The following is an 18,595-nucleotide window of genomic DNA, read 5'->3' as shown; positions in this document are numbered from 1 at the left end:
TGGATTGGATACTAGTATACAATTATGGACGGGCTGCCGAGTGCCGACACAGAGGTAGCCACAGCCGTGAACTACCGCACTGTACTGTGTCTGCTGCTAATATATAGACTGGTTGATAAAGAGATAGTATACTCGTAACTAGTATGTATGTATAAAGAAAGAAAAAAAAACCACGGTTAGGTGGTATATACAATTATGGACGGGCTGCCGAGTGCCGACACAGAGGTAGCCACAGCCGTGAACTACCGCACTGTACTGTGTCTGCTGCTAATATATAGACTGGTTGATAAAGAGATAGTATACTCGTAACTAGTATGTATGTATAAAGAAAGAAAAAAAAACCACGGTTAGGTGGTATATACAATTATGGACGGGCTGCCGAGTGCCGACACAGAGGTAGCCACAGCCGTGAACTACCGCACTGTACTGTGTCTGCTGCTAATATATAGACTGGTTGATAAAGAGATAGTATACTCGTAACTAGTATGTATGTATAAAGAAAGAAAAAAAAACCACGGTTAGGTGGTATATACAATTATGGACGGGCTGCCGAGTGCCGACACAGAGGTAGCCACAGCCGTGAACTACCGCACTGTACTGTGTCTGCTGCTAATATATAGACTGGTTGATAAAGAGATAGTATACTCGTAACTAGTATGTATGTATAAAGAAAGAAAAAAAAACCACGGTTAGGTGGTATATACAATTATGGACGGGCTGCCGAGTGCCGACACAGAGGTAGCCACAGCCGTGAACTACCGCACTGTACTGTGTCTGCTGCTAATATATAGACTGGTTGATAAAGAGATAGTATACTCGTAACTAGTATGTATGTATAAAGAAAGAAAAAAAAACCACGGTTAGGTGGTATATACAATTATGGACGGGCTGCCGAGTGCCGACACAGAGGTAGCCACAGCCGTGAACTACCGCACTGTACTGTGTCTGCTGCTAATATATAGACTGGTTGATAAAGAGATAGTATACTCGTAACTAGTATGTATGTATAAAGAAAGAAAAAAAAACACGGTTAGGTGGTATATACAATTATGGACGGGCTGCCGAGTGCCGACACAGAGGTAGCCACAGCCGTGAACTACCGCACTGTACTGTGTCTGCTGCTAATATATAGACTGGTTGATAAAGAGATAGTATACTCGTAACTAGTATGTATGTATAAAGAAAGAAAAAAAAACCACGGTTAGGTGGTATATACAATTATGGACGGGCTGCCGAGTGCCGACACAGAGGTAGCCACAGCCGTGAACTACCGCACTGTACTGTGTCTGCTGCTAATATATAGACTGGTTGATAAAGAGATAGTATACTCGTAACTAGTATGTATGTATAAAGAAAGAAAAAAAAAACACGGTTAGGTGGTATATACAATTATGGACGGGCTGCCGAGTGCCGACACAGAGGTAGCCACAGCCGTGAACTACCGCACTGTACTGTGTCTGCTGCTAATATATAGACTGGTTGATAAAGAGATAGTATACTCGTAACTGGTATGTATGTATAAAGAAAGAAAAAAAAACACGGTTAGGTGGTATATACAATTATGGACGGGCTGCCGAGTGCCGACACAGAGGTAGCCACAGCCGTGAACTACCGCACTGTACTGTGTCTGCTGCTAATATATAGACTGGTTGATAAAGAGATAGTATACTCGTAACTAGTATGTATGTATAAAGAAAGAAAAAAAAACACGGTTAGGTGGTATATACAATTATGGACGGGCTGCCGAGTGCCGACACAGAGGTAGCCACAGCCGTGAACTACCGCACTGTACTGTGTCTGCTGCTAATATAGACTGGTTGATAAAGAGATAGTATACTACTAATATTATATATACTGGTGGTCAGGTCACTGGTCACTAGTCACACTGGCAGTGGCACTCCTGCAGCAAAAGTGTGCACTGTTTAATTTTAATATAATATTATGTACTCCTGGCTCCTGCTATAACCTATAACTGGCACTGCAGTAGTGCTCCCCAGTCTCCCCCACAATTATAAGCTGTGTGAGCTGAGCAGTCAGACAGATATATAATATATATAGATGATGCAGCACACTGGCCTGAGCCTGAGCAGTGCACACAGATATGGTATGTGACTGACTGAGTCACTGTGTGTATCGCTTTTTTTCAGGCAGAGAACGGATATATTAAATAAACTGCACTGTGTGTCTGGTGGTCACTCACTATATAATATATTATGTACTCCTGGCTCCTGCTATAACCTATAACTGGCACTGCAGTAGTGCTCCCCAGTCTCCCCCACAATTATAAGCTGTGTGAGCTGAGCAGTCAGACAGATATATAATATTATATATAGATAATAGATGATGCAGCACACTGGCCTGAGCCTGAGCAGTGCACACAGATATGGTATGTGACTGAGTCACTGTGTGCTGTGTATCGCTTTTTTCAGGCAGAGAGCGGAGTATAAATAAAAGTGGTGGTCACTGGTCACTATCAGCAAAACTCTGCACTGTACACTACTGAGTACTCCTAATGCTCCCCAAAATTAGTAAATCAAGTGTCTAAACGGAGAGGACGCCAGCCACGTCCTCTCCCTATCAATCTCAATGCACGTGTGAAAATGGCGGCGACGCGCGGCTCCTTATATAGAATCCGAGTCTCGCAATAGAATCCGAGCCTCGCGAGAATCCGACAGCGTGATGATGACGTTCGGGCGCGCTCGGGTTAACCGAGCAAGGCGGGAAGATCCGAGTCGCTCGGACCCGTGAAAAAAAACATGAAGTTCTGGCGGGTTCGGATTCAGAGAAACCGAACCCGCTCATCTCTAATCAAAATACCGACGTTCAAAATCCCGACACCAATTGACCGATGGTCAAAATCCCGACAAGGTCAAAATACAGACACGGACATAATACCGACATTTAAAATACCGACAATGTCAAAATACCGACATGTAAAATGCCGACAGGTCAAAATACCGACATGCATTTTTTGATGTTTTTTTGTGTGTATGTCGACATAAATAAACATGGACACCATATAAAGTGTACTGCGTCCCCTCGCATGGCTCGCTGCGCTCGCCATGCTTCGCTCGGCACACTATTATATTCCCCCTCCAGGTCCACTGGGATGGTAAAGTATGAACAAGTCGGTTTCAATGAAAAAAATCATGAAAAACTCATGTCGGTATTTTGACCTGTCGGCATTTTACATGTCGGTATTTTGACCTTGTCGGTATTTTAAATGTCGGTATTTTGTCTGTGTCGGTATTTTGACCTTGTCGGTATTTTGACCTTGTCGGGATTTTGAACGTCGGTATTTTGATTGGAGGTAAACTGACTGCATCCCGGCTATCAGCCTCCCATCCGCAGCCCTTAGATGGGGGGGACATCCTCGGGCTTCACCCCTGGCCCTTGGGTGGCTGGGGGGGGGACCCCTTGATTGAAGGGGTCCCCACTCCCCCAGGGTACTCCGGCCAGGGGTGACTAGTTGGATATTTAATGCCACGGCCGCAGGGCACTGTATAAAAGTGACCACCGGCTGTGGCATTATCTGTCCAGCTAGTGGAGCCCGATGCTGGTGTAAAAAATACAGGGGACCCCTACTCTTTTTGTCCCCCGTATTTTTTGCACTAGCACCAGTCACAGAGCCCGGTGCTGGTTTTAAAAATACGGGGGATCCCCTGTCCGTTTTCCCCCCGGATTTTTAGAACCAGGACCGGCTCGAAGAGCCCGAGGCTCGTTATGCTTAGGAGGGGGGACCCAACGCCATTTTTTTTCCTGACTTTTCCCCAAAAAATAATAATTCTGGTCCCGCTAGGATTCGAACCCGTCAGCCAATCAGCAGGTAGCGCTACGAAGGGTCCGTTGGCTATTTGAGGCATTCGCCATAGAGTTTAGGAAAAACGACATCTGGTGGACAGAAAGTAGAATGCATGTTACAATTATAACGTGATGTCACATTTACAACGCATCTTATAACGGGAGTTATAGCGCAAGGAGCTGGCGCGAGTTGCATGGCGCCCGCTATGCGGTACGCAGCAACGTTATATCAGGACATATCTGTACGTGTGTCCGGTATCCACCGTTAATTCACAGGGAATTAGAGAATTTATTGAGTTAGTGTGTCCTCGGTACCAAATACCATCTAGGTTCCACTTCTCTAGGCAGGCGATACCGAGAATGTACACAGACCTCAGAAAAAGAGTCACCAGTGTCCTAAAAAATGCAGTTGTACCCAATGTCCACTTAACCACGGACATGTGGACAAGTGGACAAGTGGAGCAGTGCAGACTCAGGACTATATGACTGTGACAGCCCACTGGGTAGATGTATTGCCTCCCGCAGCAAGAACAGCAGCGGCGGCACCAGTAGCAGCATCTCGCAAACGCCAACTCGTTCCTAGGCAGGCTATGCTTTGTATCACCGCTTTCCATAAGAGGCACACAGCTGACAACCTCTTCCAGAAACTGAAGAACATCATTGCAGAATGGCTTACCCCAATTGGACTCTCCTGGGGATTTGTGACATCGGACAACGCCACCAATATTGTGCGTGCATTACATGTGGGCAACTTCCAGCACGTCCCATGTTTTGCACATACATTGAATTTGGTGGTGCAGAATTTTTTAAAAAACGACAGGGGCGTGCAAGAGATGCTGTCGGTGGCCCGAAGAATTGTGGTCCACTTTCGGCATTCAGCCACCGCGTGCCGAAGACTGGAGCACCAGCAAACACTCCTGAACCTGCACCGCCATCATCTGAAGCAAGAGGTGGTAACGAGGTGGAATTCAACCCTCTATATGCTTCAGAGGATGGAGGAGCAGCAAAAGGCCATTCAAGCCTATACAGCTACCTACAATATAGGCAAAGGAGGGGGAATGCACCTGACTCAAGCGCAGTGGAGAATTACTTCAACGTTGTGCAAGGTTCTGCAACCCTTTGAACTTGCCACTAGAGATGAGCGGGTTCGGTTTCTCTGAATCCGAACCCGCCAGAACTTCATGTTTTTTTTCACGGGTCCGAGCGACTCGGATCTTCCCGCCTTGCTCGGTTAACCCGAGCGCGCCCGAACGTCATCATGACGCTGTCGGATTCTCGCGAGGCTCGGATTCTATCGCGAGACTCGGATTCTATATAAGGAGCCGCGCGTCGCCGCCATTTTCACACGTGCATTGAGATTGATAGGGAGAGGACGTGGCTGGCGTCCTCTCCGTTTAGAATTAGAATAGATTAGAGAGACACTTGATTTACTAATTTTGGGGAGCATTAGGAGTACTCAGTAGTGTACAGTGCAGAGTTTTGCTGATAGTGACCAGTGACCACCACTTTTATTTATAATCCGTTCTCTGCCTGAAAAAAGCGATACACAGCACACAGTGACTCAGTCACATACCATATCTGTGTGCACTGCTCAGGCTCAGGCCAGTGTGCTGCATCATCTATTATCTATATATAATATTATATATATCTGTCTGACTGCTCAGCTCACACAGCTTATAATTGTGGGGGAGACTGGGGAGCACTACTGCAGTGCCAGTTACAGGTTATAGCAGGAGCCAGGAGTACATAATATAATCCGTTCTCTGCCTGAAAAAAGCGATACACAGCACACAGTGACTCAGTCACATACCATATCTGTGTGCACTGCTCAGGCTCAGGCCAGTGTGCTGCATCATCTATTATCTATATATAATATTATATATATCTGTCTGACTGCTCAGCTCACACAGCTTATAATTGTGGGGGAGACTGGGGAGCACTACTGCAGTGCCAGTTATAGGTTATAGCAGGAGCCAGGAGTACATAATATATTATATAGTGAGTGACCACCAGACACACAGTGCAGTTTATTTAATATATCCGTTCTCTGCCTGAAAAAAGCGATACACACAGTGACTCAGTCAGTCACATACCATATCTGTGTGCACTGCTCAGGCTCAGGCCAGTGTGCTGCATCATCTATATATATTATATATCTGTCTGACTGCTCAGCTCACACAGCTTATAATTGTGGGGGAGACTGGGGAGCACTACTGCAGTGCCAGTTATAGGTTATAGCAGGAGCCAGGAGTACATAATATTATATTAAAATTAAACAGTGCACACTTTTGCTGCAGGAGTGCCACTGCCAGTGTGACTAGTGACCAGTGACCTGACCACCAGTATATAATATTAGTAGTATACTATCTCTTTATCAACCAGTCTATATTAGCAGCAGACACAGTACAGTGCGGTAGTTCACGGCTGTGGCTACCTCTGTGTCGGCACTCGGCAGCCCGTCCATAATTGTATATACCAGTGACCTAACCGTGTTTTTTTTTTCTTTCTTTATACATACATACTAGTTACGAGTATACTATCTCTTTATCAACCAGTCTATATATTAGCAGCAGACACAGTACAGTGCGGTAGTTCACGGCTGTGGCTACCTCTGTGTCGGCACTCGGCAGCCCGTCCATAATTGTATATACCACCTAACCGTGGTTTTTTCTTCTTTCTTTATACATACATACTAGTTACGAGTATACTATCTCTTTATCAACCAGTCTATATATTAGCAGCAGACACAGTACAGTGCGGTAGTTCACGGCTGTGGCTACCTCTGTGTCGGCACTCGGCAGCCCGTCCATAATTGTATATACCACCTAACCGTGGTTTTTTTTTCTTTCTTTATACATACATACTAGTTACGAGTATACTATCTCATTATCAACCAGTCTATATATTAGCAGCAGACACAGTACAGTGCGGTAGTTCACGGCTGTGGCTACCTCTGTGTCGGCACTCGGCAGCCCGTCCATAATTGTATATACCACCTAACCGTGGTTTTTTTTTCTTTCTTTATACATACATACTAGTTACGAGTATACTATCTCTTTATCAACCAGTCTATATATTAGCAGCAGACACAGTACAGTGCGGTAGTTCACGGCTGTGGCTACCTCTGTGTCGGCACTCGGCAGCCCGTCCATAATTGTATATACCACCTAACCGTGGTTTTTTTTTCTTTCTTTATACATACATACTAGTTACGAGTATACTATCTCTTTATCAACCAGTCTATATATTAGCAGCAGACACAGTACAGTGCGGTAGTTCACGGCTGTGGCTACCTCTGTGTCGGCACTCGGCAGCCCGTCCATAATTGTATATACCACCTAACCGTGGTTTTTTCTTCTTTCTTTATACATACATACTAGTTACGAGTATACTATCTCTTTATCAACCAGTCTATATATTAGCAGCAGACACAGTACAGTGCGGTAGTTCACGGCTGTGGCTACCTCTGTGTCGGCACTCGGCAGCCCGTCCATAATTGTATATACCACCTAACCGTGGTTTTTTTTTCTTTCTTTATACATACATACTAGTTACGAGTATACTATCTCTTTATCAACCAGTCTATATATTAGCAGCAGACACAGTACAGTGCGGTAGTTCACGGCTGTGGCTACCTCTGTGTCGGCACTCGGCAGCCCGTCCATAATTGTATATATCACCTAACCGTGGTTTTTTTTTCTTTCTTTATACATACATACTAGTTACGAGTATACTATCTCTTTATCAACCAGTCTATATATTAGCAGCAGACACAGTACAGTGCGGTAGTTCACGGCTGTGGCTACCTCTGTGTCGGCACTCGGCAGCCCGTCCATAATTGTATATACCACCTAACCGTGGTTTTTTTTTCTTTCTTTATACATACATACTAGTTACGAGTATACTATCTCTTTATCAACCAGTCTATATATTAGCAGCAGACACAGTACAGTGCGGTAGTTCACGGCTGTGGCTACCTCTGTGTCGGCACTCGGCAGCCCGTCCATAATTGTATATACCACCTAACCGTGGTTTTTTTTTCTTTCTTTATACATACATACTAGTTACGAGTATACTATCTCTTTATCAACCAGTCTATATATTAGCAGCAGACACAGTACAGTGCGGTAGTTCACGGCTGTGGCTACCTCTGTGTCGGCACTCGGCAGCCCGTCCATAATTGTATATACCACCTAACCGTGGTTTTTTTTTCTTTCTTTATACATACATACTAGTTACGAGTATACTATCTCTTTATCAACCAGTCTATATATTAGCAGCAGACACAGTACAGTGCGGTAGTTCACGGCTGTGGCTACCTCTGTGTCGGCACTCGGCAGCCCGTCCATAATTGTATATACCACCTAACCGTGGTTTTTTTTTCTTTCTTTATACATACATACTAGTTACGAGTATACTATCTCTTTATCAACCAGTCTATATATTAGCAGCAGACACAGTACAGTGCGGTAGTTCACGGCTGTGGCTACCTCTGTGTCGGCACTCGGCAGCCCGTCCATAATTGTATATACCACCTAACCGTGGTTTTTTCTTCTTTCTTTATACATACATACTAGTTACGAGTATACTATCTCTTTATCAACCAGTCTATATATTAGCAGCAGACACAGTACAGTGCGGTAGTTCACGGCTGTGGCTACCTCTGTGTCGGCACTCGGCAGCCCGTCCATAATTGTATATACCACCTAACCGTGGTTTTTTTTTCTTTCTTTATACATACATACTAGTTACGAGTATACTATCTCTTTATCAACCAGTCTATATATTAGCAGCAGACACAGTACAGTGCGGTAGTTCACGGCTGTGGCTACCTCTGTGTCGGCACTCGGCAGCCCGTCCATAATTGTATATACCACCTAACCGTGGTTTTTTTTTCTTTCTTTATACATACATACTAGTTACGAGTATACTATCTCTTTATCAACCAGTCTATATATTAGCAGCAGACACAGTACAGTGCGGTAGTTCACGGCTGTGGCTACCTCTGTGTCGGCACTCGGCAGCCCGTCCATAATTGTATATACCACCTAACCGTGGTTTTTTTTTCTTTCTTTATACATACATACTAGTTACGAGTATACTATCTCTTTATCAACCAGTCTATATATTAGCAGCAGACACAGTACAGTGCGGTAGTTCACGGCTGTGGCTACCTCTGTGTCGGCACTCGGCAGCCCGTCCATAATTGTATATACCACCTAACCGTGGTTTTTTTTTCTTTCTTTATACATACATACTAGTTACGAGTATACTATCTCTTTATCAACCAGTCTATATATTAGCAGCAGACACAGTACAGTGCGGTAGTTCACGGCTGTGGCTACCTCTGTGTCGGCACTCGGCAGCCCGTCCATAATTGTATATACCACCTAACCGTGGTTTTTTTTTCTTTCTTTATACATACATACTAGTTACGAGTATACTATCTCTTTATCAACCAGTCTATATATTAGCAGCAGACACAGTACAGTGCGGTAGTTCACGGCTGTGGCTACCTCTGTGTCGGCACTCGGCAGCCCGTCCATAATTGTATACTAGTATCCAATCCATCCATCTCCATTGTTTACCTGAGGTGCCTTTTAGTTGTGCCTATTAAAATATGGAGAACAAAAATGTTGAGGTTCCAAAATTAGGGAAAGATCAAGATCCACTTCCACCTCGTGCTGAAGCTGCTGCCACTAGTCATGGCCGAGACGATGAAATGCCAGCAACGTCGTCTGCCAAGGCCGATGCCCAATGGCATAGTACAGAGCATGTCAAAACCAAAACACCAAATATCAGTAAAAAAAGGACTCCAAAACCTAAAATAAAATTGTCGGAGGAGAAGCGTAAACTTGCCAATATGCCATTTACCACACGGAGTGGCAAGGAACGGCTGAGGCCCTGGCCTATGTTCATGGCTAGTGGTTCAGCTTCACATGAGGATGGAAGCACTCAGCCTCTCGCTAGAAAACTGAAAAGACTCAAGCTGGCAAAAGCACCGCAAAGAACTGTGCGTTCTTTGAAATCCCAAATCCACAAGGAGAGTCCAATTGTGTCGGTTGCGATGCCTGACCTTCCCAACACTGGACGTGAAGAGCATGCGCCTTCCACCATTTGCACGCCCCCTGCAAGTGCTGGAAGGAGCACCCGCAGTCCAGTTCCTGATAGTCAGATTGAAGATGTCAGTGTTGAAGTACACCAGGATGAGGAGGATATGGGTGTTGCTGGCGCTGGGGAGGAAATTGACCAGGAGGATTCTGATGGTGAGGTGGTTTGTTTAAGTCAGGCACCCGGGGAGACACCTGTTGTCCGTGGGAGGAATATGGCCGTTGACATGCCAGGTGAAAATACCAAAAAAATCAGCTCTTCGGTGTGGAGGTATTTCACCAGAAATGCGGACAACAGGTGTCAAGCCGTGTGTTCCCTTTGTCAAGCTGTAATAAGTAGGGGTAAGGACGTTAACCACCTCGGAACATCCTCCCTTATACGTCACCTGCAGCGCATTCATAATAAGTCAGTGACAAGTTCAAAAACTTTGGGTGACAGCGGAAGCAGTCCACTGACCAGTAAATCCCTTCCTCTTGTAACCAAGCTCACGCAAACCACCCCACCAACTCCCTCAGTGTCAATTTCCTCCTTCCCCAGGAATGCCAATAGTCCTGCAGGCCATGTCACTGGCAATTCTGACGAGTCCTCTCCTGCCTGGGATTCCTCCGATGCATCCTTGCGTGTAACGCCTACTGCTGCTGGCGCTGCTGTTGTTGCCGCTGGGAGTCGATGGTCATCCCAGAGGGGAAGTCGTAAGCCCACTTGTACTACTTCCAGTAAGCAATTGACTGTTCAACAGTCCTTTGCGGGGAAGATGAAATATCACAGCAGTCATCCTACTGCAAAGCGGATAACTGAGTCCTTGACAACTATGTTGGTGTTAGACGTGCGTCCGGTATCCGCCGTTAGTTCACAGGGAACTAGACAATTTATTGAGGCAGTGTGCCCCCGTTACCAAATACCATCTAGGTTCCACTTCTCTAGGCAGGCGATACCGAGAATGTACACGGACGTCAGAAAAAGACTCACCAGTGTCCTAAAAAATGCAGTTGTACCCAATGTCCACTTAACCACGGACATGTGGACAAGTGGAGCAGGGCAGGGTCAGGACTATATGACTGTGACAGCCCACTGGGTAGATGTATGGACTCCCGCCGCAAGAACAGCAGCGGCGGCACCAGTAGCAGCATCTCGCAAACGCCAACTCTTTCCTAGGCAGGCTACGCTTTGTATCACCGCTTTCCAGAATACGCACACAGCTGAAAACCTCTTACGGCAACTGAGGAAGATCATCGCGGAATGGCTTACCCCAATTGGACTCTCCTGTGGATTTGTGGCATCGGACAACGCCAGCAATATTGTGTGTGCATTAAATATGGGCAAATTCCAGCACGTCCCATGTTTTGCACATACCTTGAATTTGGTGGTGCAGAATTTTTTAAAAAACGACAGGGGCGTGCAAGAGATGCTGTCGGTGGCCAGAAAAATTGCAGGACACTTTCGGCGTACAGGCACCACGTACAGAAGACTGGAGCACCACCAAAAACTACTGAACCTGCCCTGCCATCATCTGAAGCAAGAAGTGGTAACGAGGTGGAATTCAACCCTCTATATGCTTCAGAGGTTGGAGGAGCAGCAAAAGGCCATTCAAGCCTATACAATTGAGCACGATATAGTAGGTGGAATGCACCTGTCTCAAGTGCAGTGGAGAATGATTTCAACGTTGTGCAAGGTTCTGATGCCCTTTGAACTTGCCACACGTGAAGTCAGTTCAGACACTGCCAGCCTGAGTCAGGTCATTCCCCTCATCAGGCTTTTGCAGAAGAAGCTGGAGGCATTGAAGAAGGAGCTAAAAGGGAGCGATTCCGCTAGGCATGTGGGACTTGTGGATGCAGCCCTTAATTCGCTTAACAAGGATTCACGGGTGGTCAATCTGTTGAAATCAGAGCACTACATTTTGGCCACCGTGCTCGATCCTAGATTTAAAGCCTACCTTGGATCTCTCTTTCCGGCAGACACAGGTCTGCTGGGGTTGAAAGACCTGCTGGTGACAAAATTGTCAAGTCAAGCGGAACGCGACCTGTCAACATCTCCTCCTTCACATTCTCCCGCAACTGGGGGTGCGAGGAAAAGGCTCAGAATTCCGAGCCCACCCGCTGGCGGTGATGCAGGGCAGTCTGGAGCGACTGCTGATGCTGACATCTGGTCCGGACTGAAGGACCTGACAACGATTACGGACATGTCGTCTACTGTCACTGCATATGATTCTCTCAACATTGATAGAATGGTGGAGGATTATATGAGTGACCGCATCCAAGTAGGCACGTCACACAGTCCGTACTTATACTGGCAGGAAAAAGAGGCAATTTGGAGGCCCTTGCACAAACTGGCTTTATTCTACCTAAGTTGCCCTCCCACAAGTGTGTACTCCGAAAGAGTGTTTAGTGCCGCCGCTCACCTTGTCAGCAATCGGCGTACGAGGTTACATCCAGAAAATGTGGAGAAGATGATGTTCATTAAAATGAATTATAATCAATTCCTCCGCGGAGACATTGACCAGCAGCAATTGCCTCCACAAAGTACACAGGGAGCTGAGATGGTGGATTCCAGTGGGGATGAATTGATAATCTGTGAGGAGGGGGATGTACACGGTGATATATCGGAGGGTGAAGATGAGGTGGACATCTTGCCTCTGTAGAGCCAGTTTGTGCAAGGAGAGATTAATTGCTTCTTTTTTGGGGGGGGTCCAAACCAACCCGTCATATCAGTCACAGTCGTGTGGCAGACCCTGTCACTGAAATGATGGGTTGGTTAAAGTGTGCATGTCCTGTTTTGTTTATACAACATAAGGGTGGGTGGGAGGGCCCAAGGACAATTCCATCTTGCACCTCTTTTTTCTTTTCTTTTTCTTTGCATCATGTGCTGATTGGGGAGGGTTTTTTGGAAGGGACATCCTGCGTGACACTGCAGTGCCACTCCTAGATGGGCCCGGTGTTTGTGTCGGCCACTAGGGTCGCTAATCTTACTCACACAGTCAGCTACCTCATTGCGCCTCTTTTTTTCTTTGCGTCATGTGCTGTTTGGGGAGGGTTTTTTGGAAGGGACATCCTGCGTGACACTGCAGTGCCACTCCTAGATGGGCCCGGTGTTTGTGTCGGCCACTAGGGTCGCTAATCTTACTCACACAGTCAGCTACCTCATTGCGCCTCTTTTTTTCTTTGCGTCATGTGCTGTTTGGGGAGGTTTTTTTGGAAGGGACATCCTGCGTGACACTGCAGTGCCACTCCTAGATGGGCCCGGTGTTTGTGTCGGCCACTAGGGTCGCTAATCTTACTCACACAGTCAGCTACCTCATTGCGCCTCTTTTTTTCTTTGCGTCATGTGCTGTTTGGGGAGGGTTTTTTGGAAGGGACATCCTGCGTGACACTGCAGTGCCACTCCTAGATGTGCCCGGTGTTTGTGTCGGCCACTAGGGTCGCTAATCTTACTCACACAGCTACCTCATTGCGCCTCTTTTTTTCTTTGCGTCATGTGCTGTTTGGGGAGGGTTTTTTGGAAAGGCCATCCTGCGTGACACTGCAGTGCCACTCCAAGATGGGCCCGGTGTTTGTGTCGGCCACTAGGGTCGCTAATCTTACTCACACAGCTACCTCATTGCGCCTCTTTTTTTCTTTGCGTCATGTGCTGTTTGGGGAGGGTTTTTTGGAAGGGACATCCTGCGTGACACTGCAGTGCCACTCCTAGATGGGCCCGGTGTTTGTGTCGGCCACTAGGGTCGCTAATCTTACTCACACAGTCAGCTACCTCATTGCGCCTCTTTTTTTCTTTGCGTCATGTGCTGTTTGGGGAGGGTTTTTTGGAAGGGCCATCCTGCGTGACACTGCAGTGCCACTCCTAGATGGGCCCGGTGTTTGTGTCGGCCACTAGGGTCGCTAATCTTACTCACACAGCTACCTCATTGCGCCTCTTTTTTTCTTTGCGTCATGTGCTGTTTGGGGAGGGTTTTTTGGAAGGGCCATCCTGCGTGACACTGCAGTGCCACTCCTAGATGGGCCCGGTGTTTGTGTCGGCCACTAGAGTCGCTAATCTTACTCACACAGCTACCTCATTGCGCCTCTTTTTTTCTTTGCGTCATGTGCTGTTTGGGGAGGGTTTTTTGGAAGGGACATCCTGCGTGACACTGCAGTGCCACTCCTAGATGGGCCCGGTGTTTGTGTCGGCCACTAGGGTCGCTTATCTTACTCACACAGCGACCTCGGTGCAAATTTTAGGACTAAAAATAATATTGTGAGGTGTGAGGTATTCAGAATAGACTGAAAATGAGTGTAAATTATGGTTTTTGAGGTTAATAATACTTTGGGATCAAAATGACCCCCAAATTCTATGATTTAAGCTGTTTTTTAGTGTTTTTGGAAAAAAACACCCGAATCCAAAACACACCCGAATCCGACAAAAAAAATTCGGTGAGGTTTTGCCAAAACGCGTTCGAACCCAAAACACGGCCGCGGAACCGAACCCAAAACCAAAACACAAAACCCGAAAAATTTCAGGCGCTCATCTCTACTTGCCACACGTGAAGTCAGTTCAGACACTGCCAGCCTTAGTTAGGTCATGCCACTCATCAGGCTTTTGCAGAAGAAGCTGGAGAGATTGAAGGAGGAGCTAAAACGGAGCGATTCCGCTAGGAATGTGGGACTTGTGGATGGAGCCCTTAATTTACGTAACCAGGATTCACGGGTGGTCAATCTGTTGAAATCAGAGCACTACATTTTGGCCACCGTGCAAGACACAAGTCTGCAGAGGTTCAATGACCTGCTGGTGAGAAAATTGTCAAGTCAAGCGGAACGTGACCCATCAACAGCTCCTCCTTCACATTCTCCCGCAACTGGGGCTGCGAGGAAAAGACTAAGAATTCCGAGCCCACCCGTTGGCGGTGATGCAGGGCAGTCTGGAGCGAGTGCTGACATCTGGTCCAGACTGAAGGACCTGCCAATGATTACTGACATGTCGTCTACTGTCACTGCATATGATTCTGTCACCATTGAAAGAATGGTGGAGGATTATATGAGTGACCGCATCCAAGTAGGCACATAAGACGTATACTGGCAAGAAAAAGAGGCAATTTGGAGGCCCTTGCACAAACTGGCTTTATTTTACCTAAGTTGCCGCCCCCCCCCCCCCCCCCTCCAGTGTGTACTCTGAAAGAGTGTTTAGTGCAGCCGCTCACCTTGTCAGCAATCGGCGTACGGGGTTACTTCCAGAAAATGTGGAGAAGATGATGTTCATCAAAATGAATTATAATCAATTCCTCCGTGGAGACATTCACCAGCAATTGCCTCCAGCAAGCACACACTGAGATGGAGGGCCCAAGGACAATTCCATCTTGCACCTCTTTTTTCTTTCATTTTTCTTTGCATCATGTGCTGTTTGGGGACTATTTTTTGAAGTGCCATCCTGTCTGACACTGCAGTGCCACTCCTAGATGGGCCAGGTGTTTGTGTCGGCCACTTGGGTCGCTTAGCTTAGCCATCCAGCGACCTTGGTGCATCTCTTTTTTTCTTTGCATCATGTGCTGTTTGGGGAGTATTTTTTGAAGTACCATCTTGTCTGACACTGCAGTGCCACTCCTAGATGGGCCAGGTGTTTGTGTCGGCCACTTGGGTTGCTTAGCTTAGCCATCCAGCGACCTTGGTGCACATCCTTTTTTCTTTGCAGCATGTGCTGTTTGGGGACAATTTTTTTAAATCTGCCATCCTGTCTGACACTGCAGTGCCACTCCTAGATGGGCCAGGTGTTTGTGTCGGCCACTTGGGTCGCTTAGCTTAGTCATCCAGCGACCTTGGTGCAAATTTTAGGACTGAAAATAATATTGTGAGGTGTTCAGTGTTCAGAATAGACTGGAAATGAGTGGAAATTACGGTTATTGAGGTTAAAAAAACTATGGGATCAAATGATTTAAGCTGTTTTTGAGGGGTTTTTGTAAAAAAAACACCCGAATCCAAAACACACCCGAATCCGACAAAAAATTTTTAGGGAGGTTTTGCCAAAATGCGTCCGAATCCAAAACACGGCCGCGGAAACAAATCCAAAACCAAAACCTGAAAAATTTCCGGTGCACATCACTAGTTTTGGTTCTATTCTGCTTTCGTGTTTGGATTTTGGCTTGGTTTTGCCAAAACCACCCTTTCGTGTTTTGGTTTTGGATCTGGATGATTTAAAAATAAAACAAAACATAAAAACAGCTAAAATCACAGAATTTGGGGGTAAATTTGCTGCCACGGTATTATTAACCTCAATAAAATTCATTTCCACTCATTTCCAGTCTATTCTAAATACCTCACATCTCGCAATATTGTTTTTAGGCCAAAAGGTTGCACCGAGGTTGCTGGATGACTAAGCTAAGCAACACAAGTGGACAACACAAACACCTGGCCCATCTAGGAGTGGCACTGCAGTTGCAGCAGAAGGGCAGATATAAAAAAAGGTCCCAAACAGCACATCATGCAAAGAAGAAAAAGAATTGCAATGAGGTAGTTGTATGACTAAGCCAAGCGACACAAACAATTGGCCCATCTAGGCGTGGCACTGCAGTGGCAGACAGGAGAGCAGATATAAAAAAAAAGGCCTCAAACAGCACATGATGCAAAGAAGAAAAATAATTGCAATGAGGTTGTTGTATGACTAAGCCAAGCGACACAAACAATTGGCCCATCTAGGCGTTGCACTGCAGTGGAAGACAGGAGGGCAGATATAAAAAAAAGTCCCCTAACAGCACATGATGCAAAGAAGAAAAAAAGGTGCACTGAGGTTGCTGTAGGCCTAAGCTAAGCGACACAACCACCTGGCCCATCTAGTAGTGTCACGCAGTGGCTGAATGTCGAGAGTGTGCCGCAATTGTTTGGTCCACTGAGAGCATCTCCAGCACGCTCTAGTCACTTTAAAAAAAATCTGCAATTGGTGGACTTATACGGCAGAACCCCAGGACTAATACAGCAGTACCCCTGGACTCATACAGCATTGTCACGCAGGATGGCACTTTTCAAAAACTAGGCCCCAAACAGCACCTCATGCAAAGATCAAAGAGGTGCAAATGAGGTAGCTGTATGACTAAGCAAAGCGACACAAACAATTCCAACTGGAATTATACGTCCAAATACTGGAATTGATTGATTGATTGATTGATTGATTGGAATTATACATCCAAATACTGGAATTGACTGGCAAGATCACTGTAATTAATAATTATAAATCACTGAAATTAATTGGCAAAATCACAGTAATTATACGTCCAAATATTGGAATTAAATGGTAAAATCTTGCTATTGCTTGCCTAGTGAAGTGGAGTCTAGATGGGATTTGGTACCGGGGACACATAAGTCACCCATAACTTTTTTATGACACACTTACATTTATAACTTAGCTAGCTTAGCACTATGAAATAACCACACGGACACCAACAGCTAGATTTAAAAGGTCAAAACTAGTGATGAGCGGGTTCGGTTTCCGAGAAACCGAACCCCCCCGAACTTCATCCATTTTACACGGGTCCGAGGCAGGTTCGAACCTTCCCGCCTTGCTCGGCTAACCCGAGCGCGCCCGAACGTCATCATCCCGCTGTCGGATTCTCGCGAGATTCGGATTCTATATAAGCAGCCGCGCGTCGCCGCCATTTTCACTCGTGCATTGGAGATGACAGGGAGAGGACGTGGCTGGCGTCCTCTCCGTTTATATAGTAGAAGACAGTTGATTTGATTGGTTGGTTATTGCTAATTGTGGGGAGGATTGTGGAGCAGCTGTTAGGAGTACAGTGCAGAGCTTTGCTGATCAGTGACCACCAGTTTATCCGTTCTCTGCCTGAAAAAAACGCTCCATACCATATCTGTGCTCAGTGCTGCATGATATATCTGTGCTGAGTGCTCACACTGCTTAATTGTGGGGACTGGGGAGCAGCTATAGCAGGAGTACAGTGCACAGTTTTGCTGACAGTGACCACCAGTATACGTTGTCTGCCTGAAAAACACTCCATATCTGTGCTCACAGTGTGCTGCTTTATTGTGGTGACTGGGGACCACCAGTATAATTAATATTATATAGGAGGAGTACAGTGCAGAGTGCACTGCTGTACCTACCTCTGTGTTGTCACTCGTCATCCATTAAGTATACTATCCATCTACATTGTATACCTGTGGTGCATTTTAGACTAGTTTAGCAGTTTGCTGACAATGTCCATCAGTATACTATATATAGCAGTACGGTAGGCCACTGCTGTACCTACCTCTGTGTCATCACTCGTCATCCATTAAGTATACTATCCATCTACATTGTATACCTGTGGTGCATTTTAGACTAGTTTAGCAGTTTGCTGACAATGTCCATCAGTATACTATATATAGCAGTACGGTAGGCCACTGCTGTACCTACCTCTGTGTCGTCACTCGTCATCCATTAAGTATACTATCCATTAGAGATGAGCGGGTTCGGTTTCCGAGAAACCGAACCCCCCCGAACTTCAGCCTTTTTACATGGGTCCGAGCCATACTCGGATTCTCCCGTATGGCTCGGTTAACCCAAGCGCGCCCGAACGTCATCATCCCGCTGTCGGATTCTCGCGAGATTCGGATTCTATATAAGCAGCCGCGCGTCGACGCCACTTTCACACGTGCATTGAGATTGATAGGGAGAGGACGTGGCTGGCGTCCTCTCCGTACACTACTAATACGAGACAGTTGATCTGAGACTGAGA

Source organism: Pseudophryne corroboree, chromosome 11 (assembly GCF_028390025.1).
Source record: "Pseudophryne corroboree isolate aPseCor3 chromosome 11, aPseCor3.hap2, whole genome shotgun sequence".
NCBI classification, from domain to species: Eukaryota; Metazoa; Chordata; class Amphibia; order Anura; family Myobatrachidae; genus Pseudophryne; species Pseudophryne corroboree.
The sequence above is the reverse complement of the archived record's forward strand: the minus strand, read 5'-3'. Positions refer to the sequence as shown.